This window comes from Vanessa cardui, chromosome 19 (assembly GCF_905220365.1).
Source record: "Vanessa cardui chromosome 19, ilVanCard2.1, whole genome shotgun sequence".
Taxonomy (NCBI): Eukaryota; Metazoa; Arthropoda; class Insecta; order Lepidoptera; family Nymphalidae; genus Vanessa; species Vanessa cardui.
Window position 1 is genome coordinate 2,919,755 of NC_061141.1, and position 24,067 is coordinate 2,943,821.

General features: G+C 32.9%; 3 non-coding genes across 3 annotated transcripts; 2 read left to right on the forward strand and 1 right to left on the reverse strand.

The window, feature by feature from the left end:
- Positions 1-19,199: 19,199 nt before the first annotated feature.
- Positions 19,200-19,271, reverse strand: Trnad-guc. Its single transcript has one exon. It is a non-coding gene; the product is annotated as a tRNA-Asp (tRNA).
- Positions 19,272-19,776: 505 nt separating this feature from the next.
- On the forward strand, positions 19,777-19,850 carry Trnan-guu. Its single transcript has one exon. It is a non-coding gene; the product is annotated as a tRNA-Asn (tRNA).
- A 258-nt stretch (positions 19,851-20,108) lies between these two features.
- Positions 20,109-20,196, forward strand: Trnay-gua. The gene is given in 2 exon segments: positions 20,109-20,145; positions 20,161-20,196. It is a non-coding gene; the product is annotated as a tRNA-Tyr (tRNA).
- Positions 20,197-24,067: the final 3,871 nt, after the last annotated feature.

The window sequence follows — 24,067 nt, forward strand, 5'->3', positions numbered from 1 at the left end:
ACAACCTGAACTCCAAAACACGACATAGGCTATTTTTTGACTAACATATAACAACCAACACCCTAAAATGGGAGAAAAGTCGCAGGTGAAAACTATTATATATAAATATTAACGTATAAAAATAAGTTAAAATGGATATCAAAAAACTTTATTCAAGTCTGCTTTTAATCTTTAGAACTCTTGAATTGACTACAGCATTAAATGTAAAGCAACAACCGGTTACGAATGTAGATTCTGTCGAAAAAAACCGGGAAGTAATTCATTGGTTTCAACTGTTCTCCTACGCTTGAAATACAGAATTATGACAGTTGCACACAATTATGTACGTATAATACATCCTGCTTGAAAGTTAACAATTTTAAATTTTATGAGCTATTTAATCTATATAATACCTATATAGTCTTGTAATAATTTACTAATGTATTTTTAACAAACCATTGCCAACAGTTTGGTGCCAATGGTTTAATTAGATTGCATCGGAGACATGATGGAAAAATTTAGCTCAGATCAAATTGAACTAGTTCAAAATATCGCTGCCAGATTAGACGCGCACATATTATAGGTATATTAAAGAATCATATAATACCTTCTTCCTTCGTGTGTCATCTTTAATTTTCTTCTTTTTATAACACCATTGCCTCCACTGGTGACAGGAGGGCTGGTTCGTTTTTTGCCCAGAGGATCGGAATTGCGATTTAACTGGGAAATGCTGCTAGCATTCTTGCCTCCATTCCACGCGGTCAAGATTTATACAGTAACTAGTTTTAGTCCATATTTGTATATATTTAAGGATGTAATGTTATTATTATTATTTTTTTATGACATAGGTGGCAAACGAGCAGGAGGCTCACCTGATGGAAAGTGACTACCACCGCCCATGGAAATCTGCAACACGAGAGGGCTTGCAGGTGCGTTACCGGTCTTTAAGAAAGGTTCCCATGTCGTATCGGTCCGGAATGGCTGGTTCCACAGAGTGATTGTGCGAGGCAGAAAATGTCTAAGAAATCGCGCTGTTGTGGTATTCTTATGTTAATAAAGGTTGTGTAATTGAATAGTCTCTTTTACTCATAGAATATGTGATGAATTGTTATACCAGTGTAATAAATAATTATCACTTGTTCCACTTTTTAAATTTAATTTTATCGACTTGGCTTCATACAATCTCTGTATTACCAATTCATTAGATAAGCCAAGACAAATACTTGATATTATTGTGTTCATGTTTGAAAGGGGAGTGAGCCAGTGTAACTCCAGGCACACGGGACATCTTAGTTTCGAAGGTTGGTAGAGCAATACAAAAAAAGATATATACATATAAATACATTACCTACGTACATTTAAATGTACACTTCTATTGTCGCGCTATGAAGATGAGTTTTGTATGTTATTCGTCACATTGGTCATGAAATTTGAAGTACATCAAGTGTTAAATCCGCTAATTAACACTTGATGTACTTCAAATTTCACACCTTGTTTCATTTAACATTGATTTACAATTTTTATTACTAGTTTAATATTTAAATTTCTCAGTGACTTTTATTGTGACGGTATAAAAGGGTATATTGTTTCTATAAGTATAGTATATATAGTGTAAGTGTTATAAAAATAGGTAAATATAAAACAGCCCACTTTATATAACTCCTCTGCTCGTAAACCGATATTATTTTTTGGAAAAATAAATTGAAATATGAATGCTCTACCCCTTCGCACTGTGATGGTATGTAGCCTCTTATTCATAGACAATCTTAAGCAATAATACTGTTCCTAAGATTAAGGCTTTCATTAAAATACTAACAAATAATCAAATCAAAGGTAGTTCAGCAAAAGTAGATGCACGATCATCTTACCGCGTCGGTGTCGTAATGCCCAGTTATGGAAAGTTCTGTAAAACGTGTTCATTATTAAGTATCTTCAATACAGCACCTTAACTTTCGAAGGAAGGGCGGTAAACCACAAACAACATTCCCCTCATTTGCTTCTCTATCTATCTCTTTCTCTCCCGTGTAAACAGCAAAGACATCGAATATCCTTCCGTCTTTATATCCTTAGGATTATAATCCGGATGTATAAGATGCATGTATAAGAAAAGTAAGCGCGGTATCTTAGAAATCACTAAGTTACCATCAGCTAGGATTTTGAGCAGATGTAAACCAAACAAGGCAAATAAAAACCAGTAAAGGTATTAATGAATATATGGCCTTAGGCAGGTGCTTGGTGGTTGTCAAATCCTTTCTTACTGTGATATAAATACGACAATCACATCTAAATTGGGTTAGTGCATGGAAATGATAAAGATTCATACACGCTTGTTTAGTTCAGTATTTGAACATCCAAATCTCAGACAGCAGTCACCTCTGAGTCATAATATCTGAAAGATTTAAATATAAAGGTTCATTATAAATCACTTATTTTTTGGGATATACCCATTTATTCGAAACCGACAGATCGAATTTACGTAAAGTGTCGAAAACCCTGGTAACATTAATGTGAATAAAAGTAAAAAAAAGTAACAGCCTGTTAATTTCCCACTGCTGGGATAAGGCCTCCTCTTACATTAAGGAGAGGGTTGGGAACATATTCCACCACGCTATTCCAATGCGAGTTGGTGGAATGCACATGTTTCAGAATTTCTATGATATTAGACACATGCAGGTTTCCTCACGATGTATAACCTTCACCGCTGGGCACGAGAATTAATGTGAATGCTCATCGATTATATCATTATCTCATAAACATGTTCTTTATCAATGTGGGCTGCGGAGACGCTCAGGCGCCGCTCTGACGAGACAAAAGGTCAGACAGTAATCGCTGCCTCCATTCTGTAGCAGCCAAAAGTTGATGCCAAGTGCTCTGACGTCATACGAAGGTCGCCGTGACCATCCCGCTATTTGCATTGAATGATAGGCCAGCTTCTATGAGTTTTATTGTTGTTTGTTGCCAAAAATGTTTGAAAAGATAACATTGCTGTATTACTACTGTTGTCTAACTATTGTTTCTTTATTAATGATTTGTATCGGTACTAACCTTTTTGTCTATCATATAAATCTATCTACTGATCATATATTTAAGCAGATAAACTTAGTATTGTTGATTTCATAATATCTTAGTTCACATAGCAGCGCCAATGTCCAGGGTTAGTGCCTTTGTCAAATTTAAAAATTATGTCTTACAATTGGTATGAATTATTTTACAAGAATTGAAATTAAACTTACCTTAGATACTTCTATCGAAATTAATCGAACTAAAAAATCAATGAAGTATATATACCTCTACATTAAATATTAATAATAATAAACTTAAAAACTAACTATTTTAAATAAACTGTACACTTTCTTTGACATTGTAACTAATCCTAATCAAATTAACAATAATAGCAACACTAGAATACGAAAAATCCATTTAAATTTAATATTTATAAGCCGATAACGTTCTTAAAAATATTAAATTATATTAAGTTCTAAACATTATTCTTTTCAAAGCATACAAATTGTATTACAAAGTTATCGCTATCATCATCATTTCAGCCGAAGGACGTCCACTGCTGGACATAGGCCTCCCTCAAAGATCGCCACAACGCCCGGTCTTGTGCAACCCGCAACCAGCGGCTTCCCGCGACCTTCACCAAATCGCCGGACCACCTTGTGGGGGGCCTACCCACGCTGGTTCTTCCAGTCCGTGGTCACCACTCGAGAACTCGTCGCCTCCATCAGCCGTCGGTTCTTCGAGCAATGTGCCCCGCCCACTGCCACTTGAGTGTGGCATTTCTTCGGGCTATATTGGTGACCTTACTTCTTCTGCGGATCTCCTCATTTCTAATTCGATCTCGCAGAGAAACTCCGAGCATCCCTCTCCATTGCTCTTTGGGTGACCTTAAGCCTTCCTATGAGGCCCATTATGAAGGAAAGTCACCATACATAAATTGAAATAGAAATAAAGTAGGGTGAGATGGGGCAAGTTTGACAATGAGGTATGATCGTAACGATCAAATTTCCGGCTAATTCGATCACTTTTTATACGCAGCAGTTCTATTAGCTTGCATTGCCGGGCGAAAAAAAAAACATTAAAAAGGTGTTAGTCGGAAATGTGGTTCTTACGATCTCACGCCATTGTCGATTTTGCCCCAACTTACCCTTACTTACTCACTTGTCATGTAAATACTAATATTAAACTCTGTATGTGTATGTATGTGTCGGTTAATATCAAAGTTGCCCAAATAAAAAAACTCAACTGGAGCATCGAAAGGAAGGTTTTTTTTAAAGAAAGGTAAACAATATCAAGGATTTATATTAATGCGCAAGAGTTGCGTATAATAATGGTTGCGTCTACGTCATGTTTCTGTATATTGTCTTTGATCCATTGGTTAACTAAGGATCACATTTCGAAATTCCCGGTAGCGAGACGTATTGGTCGGAGATGCGCTCCTTCTACGAAAACGTGATGTCGCAGAAGGAAGCCCCGCCTCAACAGGCGCCGCAGGGACCAGGGGACGCCCCCTGGTCCCTTGGGCACGGCTTAGCACCCCGAGAATCCCCCCTAGGTGTTGGAGGCCCGCATAGGCGGGCCGACCGTCAGGGCGCCACGGTAGCATGCGTGAGCGATCTCCTGGTGCCCGCCGAGAGACGGTGATTGTACCGCTGGTTTTTAGTGAGTATACCCGGTGGACCTGGGCGCTCTTGGCGTCCAGGAAACCGGGGAGTCCCACACACCCCTCCACTTTCCAGCACGTGGGGGAAGCGCGTAAAGCGTTTTTCATAATCACGCGAACCCTATTTCAAGCTGGCACGGCTCCACTGCGGCGCTAATAAGGTGTCAAAATTATTCTTGGCCCTTAAGAGCACAGTACAGAAGAGAGATAGAATATAAAACGATTCTTAGTCTCTGCAATCCGTAAATAATCTCGCAAAATCCGGTCGTCTAGGTATATTTTGAAAATTAAAAAAAAAAATTGTTCCAGTGGTTAATTTTGTTTGTAGATTCGGTTATTCTAAGTTCATTGGTTATTCGATTAAAAATAGCTAAGATTCGATTCGATAACTATCAGATGCATAGTCCTATTAGCCGTGTCAAATGAAAACTTTGTCTTAATTTATTTCGAGGTACAAATTGGCGCTATAGCAAGCCTATTTAATTTGTACGTATATTTGTAACTGACTAGTGACCCGACCTGGCTTCGGACGGGTACAATTTATTACCAATGAAAGGTCAAAATGTTATTGTCACAGAAAGGTTATCCGATCATTCCGTATAGAACAATTGTTTGCACAAATCTTAGAAATATTCTGGTTTAAGAAGTATTTCTTCTCGATTTATAACACAAAAACTACGATAGCTCATTTAACGCTTGATATAAATAAAATTTATAGCCCATAGCTCTCAAGAAGAATAAACTTTCTACCATGGTCGGTTTTAGGTGAACCGGGGCAACTGTACTGAGGCCTCCACGTAAGAGGGCACAACCTACAACAAAGATTCTGACGAGTTAACAAACTGCAAAACGTAATCAAATTAAAGCAATGTTTTTAATTACTGCTTTAAAAGTTACCGATCTGAGTTAATAAATTACAGTTTACTGATTGAATTTTTAATTCATATTATAATTATAAGCGTCTCCATGCCTCTTGGTCTAGGGGTCATTTCTTTGTGGCCCCAGAGCCTAGACCTTTAAATCCGACTCTGATTTCAACCAGTAAATTTCTTTCATAATTGTATAAATAGTTCTGGAGATTGCCCAATACATACAAACATACATTATTTTACTATTTAATATTAGTATAGATGAGTTAAAATTAGCATGAAAATCAATGTGATACATAAATAACATGGAAGGCTAGATATCTCCAGTACTTAATTCAATATCAGTTTCTAGGAAATATATGTACAATTAGTTGATTAATATCATTCGTCATAGGTTTTATATGACCTTTACTGGTGGTATATAAATAACCGACAGTAAATATGGTATATTAATACAAAAATATATTAAAAATACATTTCATGTAAAATTACTGTTGATGATAGTGATCTAAGGATATCTACAGATTTTAATTTGAAAATTTGTTGTTGTGTTTATAAATATCAATTATTTTTGTTTGAGTGTATTTTGTTATTCTCGTTTATTTCTGTTTAATAATAATATTCGAAATTCAAAATAGCTTTACTATTGAACATTTTATAAATAAACCTATATTGTAAATATTCCGATCCAACTATATTGACATCAGTAGGACGACGCACGAGGACGCCTACGGATTTGAATTTCGAAGCTAGGAGTGCTAGAAAGGGACAGGTAGCTTGCGCAACGCGTATATATGAAGAAGACGCATCTAGGCATCGATCGACTTACGTCACGCACGACGCGTGGGCGCGATGACGTCACGTAACATTCACCAATCGGGTAGTGGAGAAAAGGCGCCACGGTTTACTGAAAAATGGCGAAAAATACTCCCACAGAATATTTCGCGGTTACGTCAGATCCTGCTACGTAGAATCTAATGGCCTGTCGTAATAATTATTTTCCGGTTGGATGACAGAGCCACCGGCTTTTAAGGACTATGCTATTGATTTTTAAGCCAATTTATAGTATTTAAATGAAAACATAAGTACTAAAGTATTAATATATATAAATAGTAATCTAATGCAAATATATTAGACAAGTTTATTATTATTATTTAACAGATTTGAAAATCGTTAGTAGATTCTTATTTTTTAATATCCATATAAATGTTATCTGTGCAATATTTAATAAAAAAATACACTAATGTTTTTTCATGCATAGCAAATGAAATAATATGATATTAATTTATACGAACAGAATTAAAAAAAACTTTACCTGAGGCTGAGTAGAACATTTATTATAATAAAAATAATTTGGCGGAAAATGACATCTGTTATCAAAGATCTACGCAATACATATGTATTTCAAATTTTAATAACATCATTACCTTAAAGCAGTGCGAGACTATACCGCTAGATGGCGGTATATGTAAACAGTTGATATAATTTGTAAATATTTAAACTATTACATACTAGATGGCGCTGTTAACATTTTTTTGTAAACATTGTGTATTGTTCTTTGCAATATTCATCAATGCAACATCATTATTTTATGATATTAAAATTAATAGTCTGTATCCTACGCGACTTAAATCAGGAGCCGCCATATTGTGGCATCAGATAGGCAAAAACTAAAAAAACACATTTCAATGTCATCTGGCACTTTGATAGACATTTTTTCTGGAAAACCAGTATACATTTCATGCCAATGTGACGATTGCAATTCATTATTTTCCCAAAATATCAAATATTTATAGACGTGAACGTTAAATGAGCGGCAGCCGTATATACAAAATTGTTGTTTTTATCAATGTGACGTCATCAAAATGACTGATAGCGTTTTTGCGGGATTAAAAAAGATACCAAATTTAATTTAATTTTATGGCAAGAAAACGTGTTTATTTCTTCGAAATATTTTTTTTGTGGCTTTTTACTAGGAAAATCATGGTTTTGAAGCACTTTTTCAAACAGTAGAATACCCAATTATTACTTTTGGTTTCGTTGAACAAAATCAATAATATTCTTTGTTTTTTAAGAAAGAAGAGGAATCAACATCTGTACTCTGAATGTCAATTAACCTTAATGACAATTAATCATTTGTAGAAAACGTTTCCTTAAACAATAAATCCGATCGTTTCCGACTCCGGTAAGTCAATAAATCCTCCTTGAGGCAAGGTATTCGTTTTATAATAATTAATAAGCTTCCGCAGGTATTTTTATATTTGCCGATTTAAGAATATAAATCTTAAAAATAAATTAATAAATAAAGTCCATCATTAAACACAACTTAACTTGGCAGAGTTATATTGTATATAATTGTATTTAATTGGTATAATTTTGTTTTTCAAATACATATGTATAGAAGAAGAGTAGCAAGTGAATTAATAAGAGTACTAATAACAATAATAATCTACATTCAGAACCGCTGTAGCTTTACTTTTAATGGTTCTGTAAAATTACGATACAAAAAGTACTTCCAAAAACCCTATTTGAATAAATTATATTTTGATTTGATCTTGAAACCTTAAGGGCTATTATATATTAGAGGCGATAGTAAAGATATGTATGTATTTAATAAGTTTCACAAAAAAAACTCCCTTTTCTTTTCCCGTTTCGTCTCAGGTCAGGGTGTTTCCTTTTCCGAACTGGTGGTAGTGTTTAATGAGACCATCAATAAGTAAGTGTAATGCTTCTATATTGAATAAAGGAATTTGAGTTTGAGCTCCTAATACGAGCCATAGGTCACCATCACCCATAGACAATGACGCTGTAAGAAATATTAACTATTCCTTACATCGTCAATGTGCCACCAACCTTGGGAACTAAGATGTTATGTTGCTTGTGCCTGTAGTTACACTGGCTTACTCACCCTTCAAATCGGAACACGACAACACTGAGTACTGTTATTTGTTATTTATACATAGTCGTGTGCATAATAATTCTAAAGTTTATTTATGTTTAAATAAAACATCATTCTTAACCGCGAAGGAATTGAGGACCGCAGTTTGTTCAACTTTAACATTTAAATGATTTAATCGAATGATATCCAAAATATAAATTCGACATTTCAGACGTCAGTCGGCGTCAATTAATAAAATTATAGATGCTCCACAGTCCACTAGTGCTATTATACTTTTTATGGGAAATGTCTTCAAAGGTCAAAGTTTTTGCGCTTTTTATTCACTTGTATATCCGCTCCAACGGTGTTGAAGGCTACTTTTTAGTGATTCATATTTCATTGCAACTTATTTCGCTTAAAAAATATATTACAATAGGATGTAACCTAAATAATACAATACAAATACTAATATTAATATTTTTACATAGTATAACGGTGCAGCTATTGATTTCCTGGAATATATTTGTACAAAGTTACAATCTTGGTTAACTAATTTAATTTTTTTATTATATGTTGGAAAAGAGTTACCACTGTCTCTTGGGCTGGGCCTTTTTCAATAGAATCTATATGCATTCCGAACCGGTTGTAGTTGTACTTTTAATATTTCTGTAAAATGACGATTGAAAAGTGTTAGTAAAGGACCACTTGATTGAAGATTATTTTGACTTCGATATTAGTTACACAACATTTTATATTACCAACATTAGTCATGTATATTGTTCTTCAGACTACTTGTGGTTTTTAGTGTTGTCTATGGTCTAGCAGCTATTTTAAGCTGTTGCACATAGTGCCCATGTTTTTTTTTTGGCGGCAAAAGTTTGTAAGTTGGCAGTACTTTCACTCAAACCTTTGTGTACTACAATGTTGGTGGTCACTGGTTATGTTTGAACCTTTGATTATTTATATGTCTAGACATGTAGACAAGGCTGAGAAATCGTCGAAATAAATAGTGCCCTGCAGATAACCAATAAATACACGCACACGTAAAGTGAAGTTTGACGTGTGTCAAGCTTGGCTGTCACGCACACATATATAATAAAGTTGGTAAGTTGCTGGGTTTTTTGGCACAAATAAAAGCCACAAAAAAGAAGTTGCTGGGTAAATTTACCAAGTACACATTTCTTTTTCAAGTCTCCAGAATAATTATGTGTTATTCCTATTCCTAATATTTAAAAATGGAATCGAAAGAAAATTGAAAATTAAAAATCACTAGAAAAAATTAATTAACTCCAAGTATAGATCAATTTATAATATTTGAAATGAAATAAAAATAATGATTTATATTTTATATTTGGTTTGGCAATTTCTGTCTCTCTTAATTCTACAGTTGGGAACTATTAAACAAAGGGAATAAAATATTTTCTATAAAAATAATAATGATAAGAGCTATTGACAATATCCTATCATTAAAAGTTTAATTGATTCATAAATAATGATCCTCAGATCGTAATTTATTGTAGTCTCGTTATGTTAATTCGAGGTGAAAAACCGAAGTAGTTTTTTTTAGGAATCGGTTGATTTGCGGGTTCATTAATTTAATACTAGATATTACATTGTGTCATTGACCTTGTGAGTTAAGGCTAAAGGATTCAACAGTTCATTGAACATTTTTATTTGATTCGTAGTAACTATTGTTTGGGTTTTTATTCAAATTCTGAATACAAATAGTTCAATGTATAAGTATTTCATCGTTAATTGTAAATTAATATTATTAGGTGAATATTAACTAAATTGCTGAAAACCTTGAAGTTTCGAGGTATTTTTATCATACGTGTGTGTCTACTAATGAAATTGCATTCAATCGTGCTGGTGGAATAAACCTACACACTTCTTCACTACATAGTATAAAACACAGTGGCTTTCTCTGTCCCTATATTCTATTGATTGAATTTGATACGGTTTTTTAATAGATAGAATGATTCAAGAGGAAGGTTTTTGTGTATAATACATGGACTATATACATAGTAAAGAAACGTTGATAATTTTAGAAGTTTGTAATGTGATGTCGTAAATAAACAACTTCTATAGTATATTTAGTATCAGTATTGTAGTAACAGTAATAAATATAAGAATAATTTTCTGTTTACATGGTGTGGATTATTAGTATTAATAAAGAAATTCATTTACTACTATGAACGATCAGTCTCACATTTGAAATGAATTTAAAAAATATTTTTCTTAAATGCAATCGATTATTTGTATTGCACAATTAGTTTTTATTATTTATTTTGTTTATCAGTTAAATTAATTTGATTACATAGTTTGTTGGATAGTGTCTGAATAAATAACAATAAATAGCTTTTATTTTTAAAGGAATGCTTTATGAAGATAGGTCATTGGTCTTACGATATACAAATATACATCTCTATAGAATATTAATTTACATTTGCGTAAACAGCTCTATCGCCTCTACATTTCATCGGCTAATAAATACAAAAATATGTTTTAATCAGTTTTTTTTTTAATTTTAAATACTTTTATGGCTCTCAGTTCAGTGGCATCAAAGTTAATAGTATTTTGTTTTCATCAAAAGTACGATCATTATTTTTAATTTTATTTAATATCCGGTTTCATATGTATGTTGGGATTTTCTTGACTCTAAATAAGTATGTATTTTAAATATATATTATGTCGAAACCTCTATTACAACGCCATCTTTCGATTTCAATATTTATAAACTGAGCTTTAATAATAATTAATAGTATTATATGGTCGGGGCTTTGAACCCACACTGATCGCTTTTGATTCGTCACATATAACTCTATGTAGAAAATCAACGCGCGTAAAGCTGCATTAGTATTTGAGGCACAGATCTTATAATCAGAATCTGGCGAAAATCTAAAGTGATCCTATCTATGTCCAAAAGATAGCAATCCGGTCTATTTACAATCTTGGAGCTAGAGACTCTCTTCGGGATGTTTTTAACAGAGTAGGAATACTCACTGTTGCCTCGCAATATATTTACAACAATATTATGTACGTATATTCACAGTGACATTGATCACTTTTGATAAAATCAGTGATAATCATTGTATGTGCACTAGGAGTAAGGATTAGCTTATAACGCCAAGTTTCCGACTCTGCAAAGTCAATAAATTTTTCTTGGGGCAAGGTGTTTCTATAATAAAATTCCGCAGACATTTTTAACTTTACTGTTTCGTAAATTGAAATCGTTTATAAAAATACATTTGTTAAAAAGGCATATTAGTCGATACCTGATTTTATAGATGATAAAAAAGCGTGGAGTTAATACCTGTTGCCTTCCAAGCAGGATTTATTAATTGAAATAATTTTATTTAAGTAACTTGACTTTGTATTTTTCGACAAACCTTTTCTTGAAAATAGAGCTTTCCCAGGCTTTTAACAGGATGTTACATTTTCAATTTACATATATTACTTTTCTTTATTTTTTAATATAGCAACATTTCATTTTATAGTCACTTTGACATATTAATTAATGGTGTGGCGAATTAAAAGTCTTCGAAGCGTATTTCATAAATGTGACCCCTTGTAACCCTGTCAATCTAAATCTATAAAAGTCACTGGTTGACAGACGGACAACGCAAAACTTAAGCTATTATACAAAATCAAAATAAACTTTATTCAAGTGGGCTTTTACAAGCACATTTTGAATCGTAATTTTACAATTAAGTGAAGCTACCACCGGTTCGGAAAGTAGATTCTACCGAGAAGAACCGAACTCAGTAGTTACTCTTTTTCAACATTTATAAAATACAAAGTCATGTTATGTTTACATATATATATATATATTCCAATTCGTGTTGGTGGTTACACGTGTCACCTCATCTACCACTATTACGATCGCGATGCGAGCTGCGAGCCACCTATATGATCGCGATATTAGCCAGCCACGTAATTAATTATTATAAATACAAATTACGATACGATAATTAACTCAGTGGTACTCATCTCGGGTTTGATCTCAGAAGAAAAGTATGTCTTGACAGAACCATCACTTCTCTTGAAATGTTTATTTATTGCTTTGCAAATAATATAAATAGATCAAAATTAAGTTTTAGATATATGTTATTTTATGGAGATGGTCCAGTGGTTAGAACACGTGCATCTTAACCGATGATTTCGGGTTCAAACCCAGGCAAGCACCACTATATATATGTGCTTAATTTGTGTTTATAATTCATCTCGTGCTCGGCGGTGAAGGAAAACATCGTGAGGAAACCTGCAGGTATCTAATTTAATTAAATTCTACCACATGTGCATTCCACCAACCCGCGCTGGAACAGCGTAGTGGAATATGTTCCAAGCCCTCTCCTTAATGGGAGAGGAGGCCATTAGCCCAGCAGTGGGAAAATTTACAGGCTGTTACTTTACTTTTTAATTTTATGATAGAACTAAAATGATGAAATCTGATGTGTAAGTACATCCATAGTTAGGTAATACATAATCTTTAATATAATTGTATGTTTTAATTACAACTAAATTGATTAAAGATATATTTATAGCTAGCTGTGCCCGTGACCTTGTACGCGTTTGTATTTAACAAAAAACAATATTGAAGCCTAAGTTAATCGTTATTATATCAGTTGCCAGTGAAGGTTGACGGAACAAACAGACAGACAGACAAAAATTGTAAAAAAAAATATTTTGGTATATGAACCGTGTATTCATACATATGCATTGAGCAAAAAAGGGCTTTTTTAATATTTCAAACAGACATTTCAATATTATTTTGTGTATATAGATTCAGTATATAAAACAATCGAATTACATTATGTGAAATGCTCTAGTTTCATTAACTTAAGGCTTACTTAATCCGCGCACTGAAACAAACATATTGGTTCGCCAGAGATATTCTGTAAGATGTAATTCGAAACTCACCACAACACAATCGAAATATGACAAAAGGTGGTATGTAACACTTACTGTGATATTTGTAACATATAATATGGGTATCGTAGTCAATTTTTAAACGATCAAAATAAACTTAATTCAAGTAGGCTTATACAAGCACTTTTGTATCGTCATTTAACAATTAAGTGAAGCTACCGCCGGTTCGGAAAGTCGATTCTACCGAGAAGAACCGTCATGAATCTCAGTATTCTTTTTCAACATTTAAAAAATACAAAGTCAAAAATACAAAAAAATACAAAAGTTAATAAAATTATTTAAATTAATATATCCTGCTTGGAAGTCAACAGGTATTAACTCCACGCTTTTAATTATTAAAATAGCGAGTTACGTAGCGATTTTTTTAGTATACTATAATACAAATATAACAATAATAATTATATAATAATAATAAATACGACATCACATTAGAAGCTTGTAAAATTATCAGTGTTTCTTTACCATGTTATCTATCTTTTATACACAAAAACCTTTTATGTGACTCAAATTACTCTATCTATTAAAATAATGGCATCAGAATCCGTTGCGTAATTTCAAAGATCTAAGCATACATATTAACAGACAGAGTTAAGCGATTTTGTTTTATACTATGTAATGATGATGATAATGGTGATATGGATATCGACATAGCCCAACGTCGATAGATTTAGGAGTAATTCTGATTCTGGATAACTCACACTTCAAACAGGATCAAAAAATATTAAGCATCGTTTGTTTCGCAGAAATGATTCGATACGTGCTTGTATAAAGCCATCACATAACAGAATATCTCTTTTTTAAATCTATTATCATGTATTATAGCAAATCGGTAGCTGTATTCGAATTTGCGCCCAGCAACAAATTCATTGATTCGTATTAGCTACATTACGTAAATCCCCAGACTAGAAAGTATGTATCCTCACTAATCAATACGCAAGGTACTAATTACAATGTTTAGTAACCTCATGAATCAACTTTCATTAGAATCGCTGGTATTTCTTGATTACGTCTAAATTTTACAAACGTTTTACAACAACATGTGCAGACTGTAAATTTCCCACTGCTGGGTTAAGGCCTCTCACTTTGAAACAGCTATGAGCATATTACACCACGCTCCCTTGTGTTGGTGGATTTACATGGTGGTAGGGCTTTGTGCAAGCCCGTCTGGGTAGGTACCACCCACTCATCAGTTATTCTACCGCCAAATAACAGTACTCAGTATTGTTGTGTCCCGGTTTGAAGTGTGAGTGAGCCAGTGTAACTACAAAGGCACAAGGGACATAACATCTTAGTTCCCAAGGTTGGTGGCACATTGACGATGCAAGGAATAGTTAATATTTCTTACGGCGTCATTGTCATCATCATTGTCACCATAACCCATTATGGTGACCACTTACCATCAGGTGGCCCATATGCTCATCCGCCCACTTATACCATAAAAAAACGCACAATTTCATTTACCGCCGAACACGAGATGAATTATAAACAGAAATTAAGCACATGGAAATTCAGTGGTGCCTAGTCGAACCCGCAATCATCGGTTAAGATACACGTGTTCTAACCACTGGGCCATCGGCTAATGAAACTGTTTAAGAGAACTCGAATAGCACAGAATGTTATGTATTATTGGACAAACAATGGCTACCATAGTACGTACCCACGTTCCTTGCTTGTTACTCAAAAAACTAATTACGAAATCTATTGTTGAACTTTATAGTTAAGTTGTATGTTGCAATATTCATCTTAATTAAAAAGAAATAGTTAACTTTAACTATAAGACGACGGCTTACCTATGTTTGAAGGTCAATATTTACGAAAGCCAGCTGTGGGAAAGAATTGGGATGTTCATATACTTTATATTTAAACATAATAAGTACTAATGGTCACCCGCGGCTTCGCTGACGTTTTAGAAGTCTATATCCTCTCTTGGAGCTCAAGTTTGATTCACACTTTGAAGTCTATTTGCGATTCACCAAATCAGTGCTTACGCCCTGGCGCTTGCTGTACTAAAATCAAAATATACTTTATTCAAATAGACTTTTACAAGCACTTTTGAATGTATATAACAAACTATATCAAGTGAAGCTACCACTGAATCGAAATGCAGATTCCACTGAGAAGAACCAACAAGAAACGCAGTAGTTACTCTTTTTCCACATTTATGAACACAAAAAAGATAGGACTGGTCTGAAATAAAGCTTCTGAGTTTATGATGGAATGAAGGCCGATGTTTGACGTAGCATTTATAAGCACAACATTTGAGATTGATAGCCGATGTTCAACCTTAGGCTATAAGTGTATGGCTTTGTCAATTGATTATGTCATACATGACCCTGCTCTATAGCTGTAAGGCACCTTGCTAAATAGTGTACAATTATTGTATTACAAATACATACATTAACAGTCCGATTATATCTCACTGGGCTATGGGTCTCTTTTATTATTGGAGGAGGGTGTTGGGTGCTTAGAGCTTACTCAACCAAGCTATAGCTTATTGAGTTTCGAAGTGACGGAATTTTATCCAACACATATAGATCGCGATGGGCCCCTCGTTGGTCTGTGCTAATTTGGCTTGGGCTAAAGGTACTGTAACAGCCTGTAGATTTCCAACTGCCGCACTAAGTACTCCCCTCTCTTAGTGGAGTAGGTTATGAGCTTATTCCAACAAGCTGCTAGAGTTACGTTAAAATTCGATCCATTCATGCTTCTTCGCTATATTTTCCTCCACCGCCAAGCATGAGATGTATTATAAACACAAATTACCCGCTAATTTTGAATTCGCAATCATCGGTTAATATGCACGCGTTCTAACCACTGGGCCATCTCGGCGTAAGTAATGCTAGTTTTTGAGTAAATCTTGAGTTGAGCCTCGAGCGTCAGTTAATATGGTATTTTAATACCCTCGGCACCGTAACACTGGACTATAAGAGTGAACAATTGAAGAGTACCCCTATGGTAAGCACACACACATATATACTACATCAGTGTGTGTGATGTGCAAAAGCGGCTAGTTTTCGATATAACATTAAAGTTAGAGGTTTTCGATATGATAATAATAATATAATAATAACTTTATTGAAAAAACACAATGCTTACATAATAGGTTAGAACATATGGCACAATATTAATCTTCTTAAACTTAGCCTAAACGATTACAATGATTTCCATTGGTTTAGGTGCATTATGGTTTTAGCAATTTTAAAATGTTTCATTATATCTTTGGACCCCACACTATCGTATCGTGATTATATGATTAGTTATGTATTGACTACCTCCGTGGTCGAGTGGTGTGTACACCGGTTTTCATGGGTACGCCACTCCGAGGTCCCGGGTTCGATTCCCGGCCGAGTCAATGTAGATTATCATTAGTTTTCTATGTTGTCTTGGGTCTGGGTATTTGTGGTACCGTCGTTACTTCTGATTTTCCATAACACAAGTGCTTTAGCTACTTACATTGGGATCAGAGTAATGTATGTGATGTTGTCTCATATTTATATTTATATTATTTATATTTATGTATTAAATTCGGAAAAACCAAACAGACAAAGAAACGAAGTATCTTTATAACTTTTGTGTGACTTTAAGGAAGTGAATGGCGGTGCAGAGGTCTGTTCCAGTTACGCTGCCCTCTTCAAAGGTGAAGGCCAGCTTTGTAAGAAACAGTCAAAAATGACCTAACCCAAAAATTAAAATAAACTGTTTAAACAAATCTTTAAGTTTACTTTCAATAGCCATATTTCGAGCTGTAATTCAAACTCAAACTCAAATTTTTCAATACAGAAGCATTACACTTTCTTATTGATGGTCAATTGAAACAGTACCACCGGTTCGGAAAAGAAAATACCATGACCTGAGAAGAACCTTTTTTTGTCTCATGTATTATATAAACAATTTAAATGAAATGAAATAGCCAGGAGGCGATCGTTTCATTCCCAATGTGTTTGTGGTCCCAATTTTGTTCAGTGCTTCGTGTTAGTGTTATAAAATGTTATTGAGAATATTATTTGGTTGTGTTTGAGTAGGTTTCTCGATGTTTTCAATGGATCCGGTGTAGCTATGCGATATGAAATTATATATGAAGAAAACTTATTCTTCAAACTTGGACGTAGGGGCGAGTATTATATTGTATCCTTAATAAAATGGATTTATTAAATAAAGCTCTTTCGCTTGCAAGTTCGAAAACTTAGTAAAATATATCGAATAATCCTTTGAAAGACAAGTAGTCGGCGTTATTAAAGGATTAGTGGTACAATATATCATTTATGAACATAAGAATTAATAACATTAAATGCTTAAATATATACAAATATGAACTAAAACTAGTTACTGTATAAATCTTGACCGCGTGGAATGGTGGCAAGTATGCTAGCACTATTTCCCCGTTGAATCGCAATTCCGATCCTCTGGGCTAAAAACGAACCAGCCCTCCTGTCATCGGAGTCAGTGGAGGCAATGAGGTCAGGTGTTATACTTTTGATGAAAATTATTATAAATATATTATATCATTAATATGATATAATTAACTAATGTAATTGAGTGCAGTTCTTCTCTTGCGCTTATAAAAACATAAAAGTTTAAATTAACAAAAAAATAAGTTTTTATGATTATGAATTTTAGAGTTTTGCCATTTTGGTATGGTCCCGTAAGGTCAACACGAACAAAGATACGTGAACTTGTGTAATTTTGAGGGGTGTGGTCGGCCCTAATCTAGAATGTCAAATGTTTAATAAAAGTTTATATTTAGTGTCGACATCGTGGGAACTATTAAAAAAAACTTTTTATTAACGGAGATAGCTGTTCGTACTTTATTAAATACTAATTGTTGCTCACAGCTTCGTTCTCGTTGTAGGTTCGGGGTCGCATTGTATATGTTAAGCATAAATAATATGTATGTGTCTTTCCTTGAAGTTTAAACTAACTAAAAAAAACAGACGAATTGATAACCTCCTCCTTTTTGATTAAAAACCAAATTCATCAAATTCGGTTGGTTGATTTTTGGAATTGATTTGACTTTGAAAAAGGAACAGATACTATCGTATTATCCTCCTGCCCTTATCCCAATTTTATTTGGGGTCGGTGCAGCATCTCTTCTCCTTCCATACTTCTCTATCAGACGTCATCTCACAAGTAACATTCTTTCTAACCATATCGTCTTTCACACAATCCATCCATCGTTTCCTTGGTCGTCCTCTACCTCTATATCCATCCACATCCATGCTCAAGGCCTTCCTCACAATGTTCCTCATTCCTCCGGAACAGATACTTTCGTATCTATAATATTAATGTATAATAAAATGTTATACCGGATTAGCCATCACACGTTCCAAAAGGAATTATGAGCCAAATGTTTTTCAGTTACTTTTACAAAAGTCTCATGACACATATACACTAGTGCAATGATAAGCATCTGAAATTATTAGTGTTTCTATAAAATATACAAAAATCTTTTTGAATCACTCTATCTATTAAAAAAAACGGGGGATATGTTGTCTTAAAAAAGGAATACGAAATAAAAATGCTTAAAAAATAGCAAAAGACTGAGTCGACCTAATATTATTAAATTTTTTTGAATATAATATATTGTAATATGTGGGCATATAGGATTATGTTATACCTATATATGTTTTTTTTATAACCGACAAGAAACTCAATTCTATATTATATACAACTATAAATAATCATATTATACACTTAAAATAATCTTTTTTATCAGCAACAACGATAACTGTTTGTAGATTATTCATTTTAATGATCATTTTTTTGATATATAGAAAACGAATATGCAGATATTCTAAATTCATATTTATAATAAAATTATAAAAAATAAATTTGAATAGTAAAACTTGTATAAATAAAAAAAAAACAACGATAAAAAGATCTCCCCGGCGGGGAATCGAACCCCGGTCTCCCGCGTGACAGGCGGGGATACTTACCACTATACTACCGAGGATTGCGACATCATGTTTGAAATAGTCCATTAGATTTTGTATTACAATAACACTATACAATAATTAATATTCTTGAATAATTATCAACGATTTATAGATCTTTAATTTATAAACAGTAATATGATATTACATATATTATTTACATTGTTAGTTATGTTATATTGATATATTATTATTATTTACTTTTACTTATATTTAGAACTATATATTCACTAATAATGCCAAAATAATATAAGTATTTATTTTGACCTTCAAAAATAAATTTTCTATTTGTAAGTTAATATTCATAAAATAAAAATGGTGTTGTCTTGTACGTGTGGTGTTAATTAAATATCGATTTAATTTAATTTCTTATAATACGTTATCATAATTTTATTAATTTATTTTATGAAATTCACAAAAGTAGGAATAATTTATCAACTATGGTCTTCGACTTACTATAATGATATAAATAAAACCAGGATAATATACATAATTAGATTAGTAATTTCACAACACAGATCATCTGCCTCCGTGGCGCAATCGGCTAGCGCGTTCGGCTGTTAACCGAAAGGTTGGTGGTTCGAGCCCACCCGGGGGCGATATCTTTTTGACATAATTTTTTCTTTTCTACTTTATTATTACTTTTAATTTATATGTAACTAAAAAAAATAAAATGAACTAAACTTTTTTTATCGCTTCACTTTAAAATCTAATAAAGATTATTTAATTATGTCATATATTTAGTTTATCAACAAAAATAATTAATATTTCTCTTAAATAAAATATTATTATACAAACCAAAAAAAAAATACATTACTGCGTATAATATGTTTTAAAATTTCAACGCCTTATACTAACCTTCGATAGCTCAGTTGGTAGAGCGGTGGACTGTAGAGTAATATTGTTGTAATCCATAGGTCGCTGGTTCAAATCCGGCTCGAAGGATACTTTTTGTTTTTAAAATATTATTTTCAGTATTTTAATTTTATTCTTCATTATATGTAATATGAAGCATTTAATAAGATCTATATATAGATATATATATTTAACTTTAAGTCAGTTCAGTTGCATGAGAAAATAAAACGTTACCTATTAAAATAAATATTTCACTGGTGTATGTCATTCGATCAAAATTAAAATAAATGAATGAATTTGAATGGAAGGAAAGGACCCAGTTACATATTTTTTAATGTTTTCATTTATATATTCCTTTGTACTGCGTATTTTATTTCGCGCTTAAAGTTCTAAATTCAGAAACACTAACAGTAAATTTATTCTTATATTTATAAAAATTAAATGATATTAAAGAAATATTTATTTTAAATTGTTTCAATTTTGTTTATTAACAAATTTATTTATTTAAAAATAGACATTCATAAGTTCGAGGTTTAAATTTGTTATAAAACGGTAGTTTAATGTTCACAGCACCAAGAACAAGCAAAGGATAACATAATACAGCCCAACGTCAAAAAATACATTCAAAAATCAATCACTGCGTTATAAAACTCAATCAATTTTAACGTATTTCGAGGTTCCATGTCTTATGAGTGAATGACAAGCTTATGATGTAAAGACCCTGCCTTGAAATAGCACGCAAAACTTCCCGTTTATTTAACGGATTTTTGAAATTTCGAAACTTATGAAAGGTTTTGCTTTATGACGTTTTCGAACGTTTTTACATGATTTTTTTTTATCTTGTAACACTTGCTTAATATGAAATGAAAATAGAGACGACGATGTGAGCTATTTCGTTAATATTCTTTTCCTATATGAAAAATTAATTATAAAATTATCAAAGACGGAAAATCCGGTGATTTCAAAGGGCCAAGATTTTAGAGATCACAAAAAAAAGCAAATGAATACAGACCATATAACAATTTTATGACCTACTTAATTCATCAAATCAATCTGGACCAATGATATGACGCTATTCAGTGTCAAAATATATCTATCTTTCACTGTCATTGGTGTAGGTTATATGCAAAATAGCGTAACATTAATAATATATAAAAATTGTTCTCGTTAACTTATCAGATATATAAACACTATATACTGGGTGTAGTCAACTGCCTTGAATTTAATATACGCTTTCCTTTCTAAACGCAAATGCCTTGTGGGAAATAATCCGGCTCATTGGAAACACGCAAAACAGATTCGTTTACCTACATTTATAGTGTCTCGTAATTTGGTGCTTATTTCTTAATTACTAAATGGGAAATTGTATCAGAATATATGATATATGACATGAGGAACCGAGATGGCCCAGTGCTGAGAACGCAAAATTCGTAAAACCGATCACATCCGAATTAACTATGCTATCCCATATTATCGATATTTATTTCTTATGCAGAGCTGACATGGCCCAGCGGTTAGAAGGCGTGCATCTTAAACGATGATTTCGGTTTCAAACCCAAGCAAGCACCACTATGTATATGTGCTTAATTTGTGTTTAAAATTCATCTCGTGTCTAATTTCATCGAAATTCTGCCACATGTGCATTCCACCAACCCGCATTAGAACAGTGTAGTGGAATATGTTCCAAACCCAATCCTTAATGGGAAGGCCTTAGCCCAGCAGTGGGAAATTTACAGGCTGTTACTTTACTTTTACTGAAGGAAGTTGGAGATCCTACACGAACGGAAAGAGGTCAGGTTTACCTCAGGACGTAGTGAAGAGCGCTTCTGCTCGCAGCAAAATCTTAATCATCATCATCCTCCTGCCCTTTTCCCAATTTTATTTGGGGTCGGCGCAGCATGTCTTCTCCTTCCATACTTCTCTGTCAGACGTCATCTCACAAGTAACATTCTTTCTAATCATATCGTCTTTCATACAGTCTATCCATCGTTTTCTTGGTCGTCCTCTACCTCTATATCCATCCACATTCATGCTCAAGCCCTTCCTCACAATATATCCCTCATTCCTCAACAAAACCTTAATATTCGAGATATTAAGGGTTTGCGTGACGTGACTAGTCGGGGTTCAAATCGAATTCCTTAATTCAATACAGAAGCATTATAGTTACTATTGGATTATCAAATTAAACGATACCAGTTTGGAAGTTAAATTTAACTAACATGACTTTGTATTTTTTAAATGTTAAAAAAGAGTAACTACTGAATTTGTTGCCGGTTCTTCTCGGTAGAATCTACTTTCCGAACCGGCGGTAGCTTCACTTAATTGTAAAATGACGATTCAAAGGTGCTTGTAAAAGCCTACTTGAATAAAGTTTATTTTAATTTGATTTGAAGAAAAGATACCCTGACCCGAGTACCGACGTAATAAAATCAGCGCCTTTTGGTGAATCAGTGATTATTTACATATTCAATATCAATAGGAATTAGGTGGAAGCGATTGTTTCATTTCCAAGGTGTTTTATCCACCAACAACAGACTTATATAGACTACCAATTTTTTTTTTAAATATGGCAACAAAAGCATTTTGAACGTGTTCTAGGATCCTGTTCTAAAATTATGTACCAGCAAGGCGGTATTATTAACTTTTAAATTTGACATTTGCTCGTCTCACTTCTGACATTAGTTTAAAAAAAGAATAAATTATTCACAACTATGTATACTGAGAACCGTTAGAAGAATGTTATAAAATAAAATTAATGCCGGCGATGTATCGGTTATACTTTAAGCAATAAATTTAAATACATCGGGTTATTCACATCTGTTGATATTTTTGTATTGCATATTTTAACATATGATTTACTATTATTAATAAGTCTCAAATATTTATGGTGATAACTATAAGATTAGGTATCGTGAGTGTCAATAATTAAAGATATGTATATTTTCAAATAGAAACAAAAATTATATATTGTCATAATATGTTTATGTATTTATTTTAATATATTCTCTCAGCCCATAAACCCTACAGGGTACCATTGAAAATCAGCGTTGGGTTCTTGGAACCCAACTTGGAAGCTGAATGGTACACTTTTAGGGCACGTTAAATATCATGGTTTTGTTTTCTTTCACGTACTTTTAAAAAGAAAGCTTTTATCACAGTAGTATTTTCAGATTTAGGTTACTTTAAAATTCGTTTTATAATGCTTTAGAATAACAGCAGTTGATTGAAAAGTATATTGTGATAAATATTTATTAAGGGGACTACATGAGCTAAATGCAAGTTTTAAAATGCCAAAAAGTATATAATCCAATGCAATAAACCAAATGAAAAAAATATATGTTAATCTTCAGGATAGATGCTAGTTATTAATTGTGTTGAAAACATGATGTAATTAATTTGGTACGATAGAAAAAAATCGCAAAGTTACCTCTAAAAAAGTCTTTTTTTGTTTTTTAACTACACTTATATACCTTCAATAATTTTGGTCTTTTGTCAGATTATTCTACAAACAATATACTAAAAATTTATTATGTTAATTATTTAGTAAAATCAATAGATTTTTTTTAAATCAGATTTTCTTATTTTCGACCAAAATGCGTAAGCATGTGTGCGTGAGCGCCTCGTACAGACACTGCCGGCCGAGGCCTGTTGCTAAACAGACGTGTCGCTCTTTTCACCGCATCGTTGCGAATAAAATCTCGTAGATTTTATTTTTGTGTAAATTTAATTGTAAATTAATTGTCGAATATTATTCTTTTATGTAAATAAATATATTAAGTTAAAATAGTCTAGTTGTAGTTAGCCATTTATTTTTTTGTTAAGTTATTTTTTATAAAGTTTAATTTTGTAAACATGGGAAATAAAGTACAATCTGTGAGGAAAACTAAAAAACGTTAATATAAATTAAAAAGCCGAACATATGAAAGATAATATGAAAAGGTAAGAGTATTTAATTAGTAAA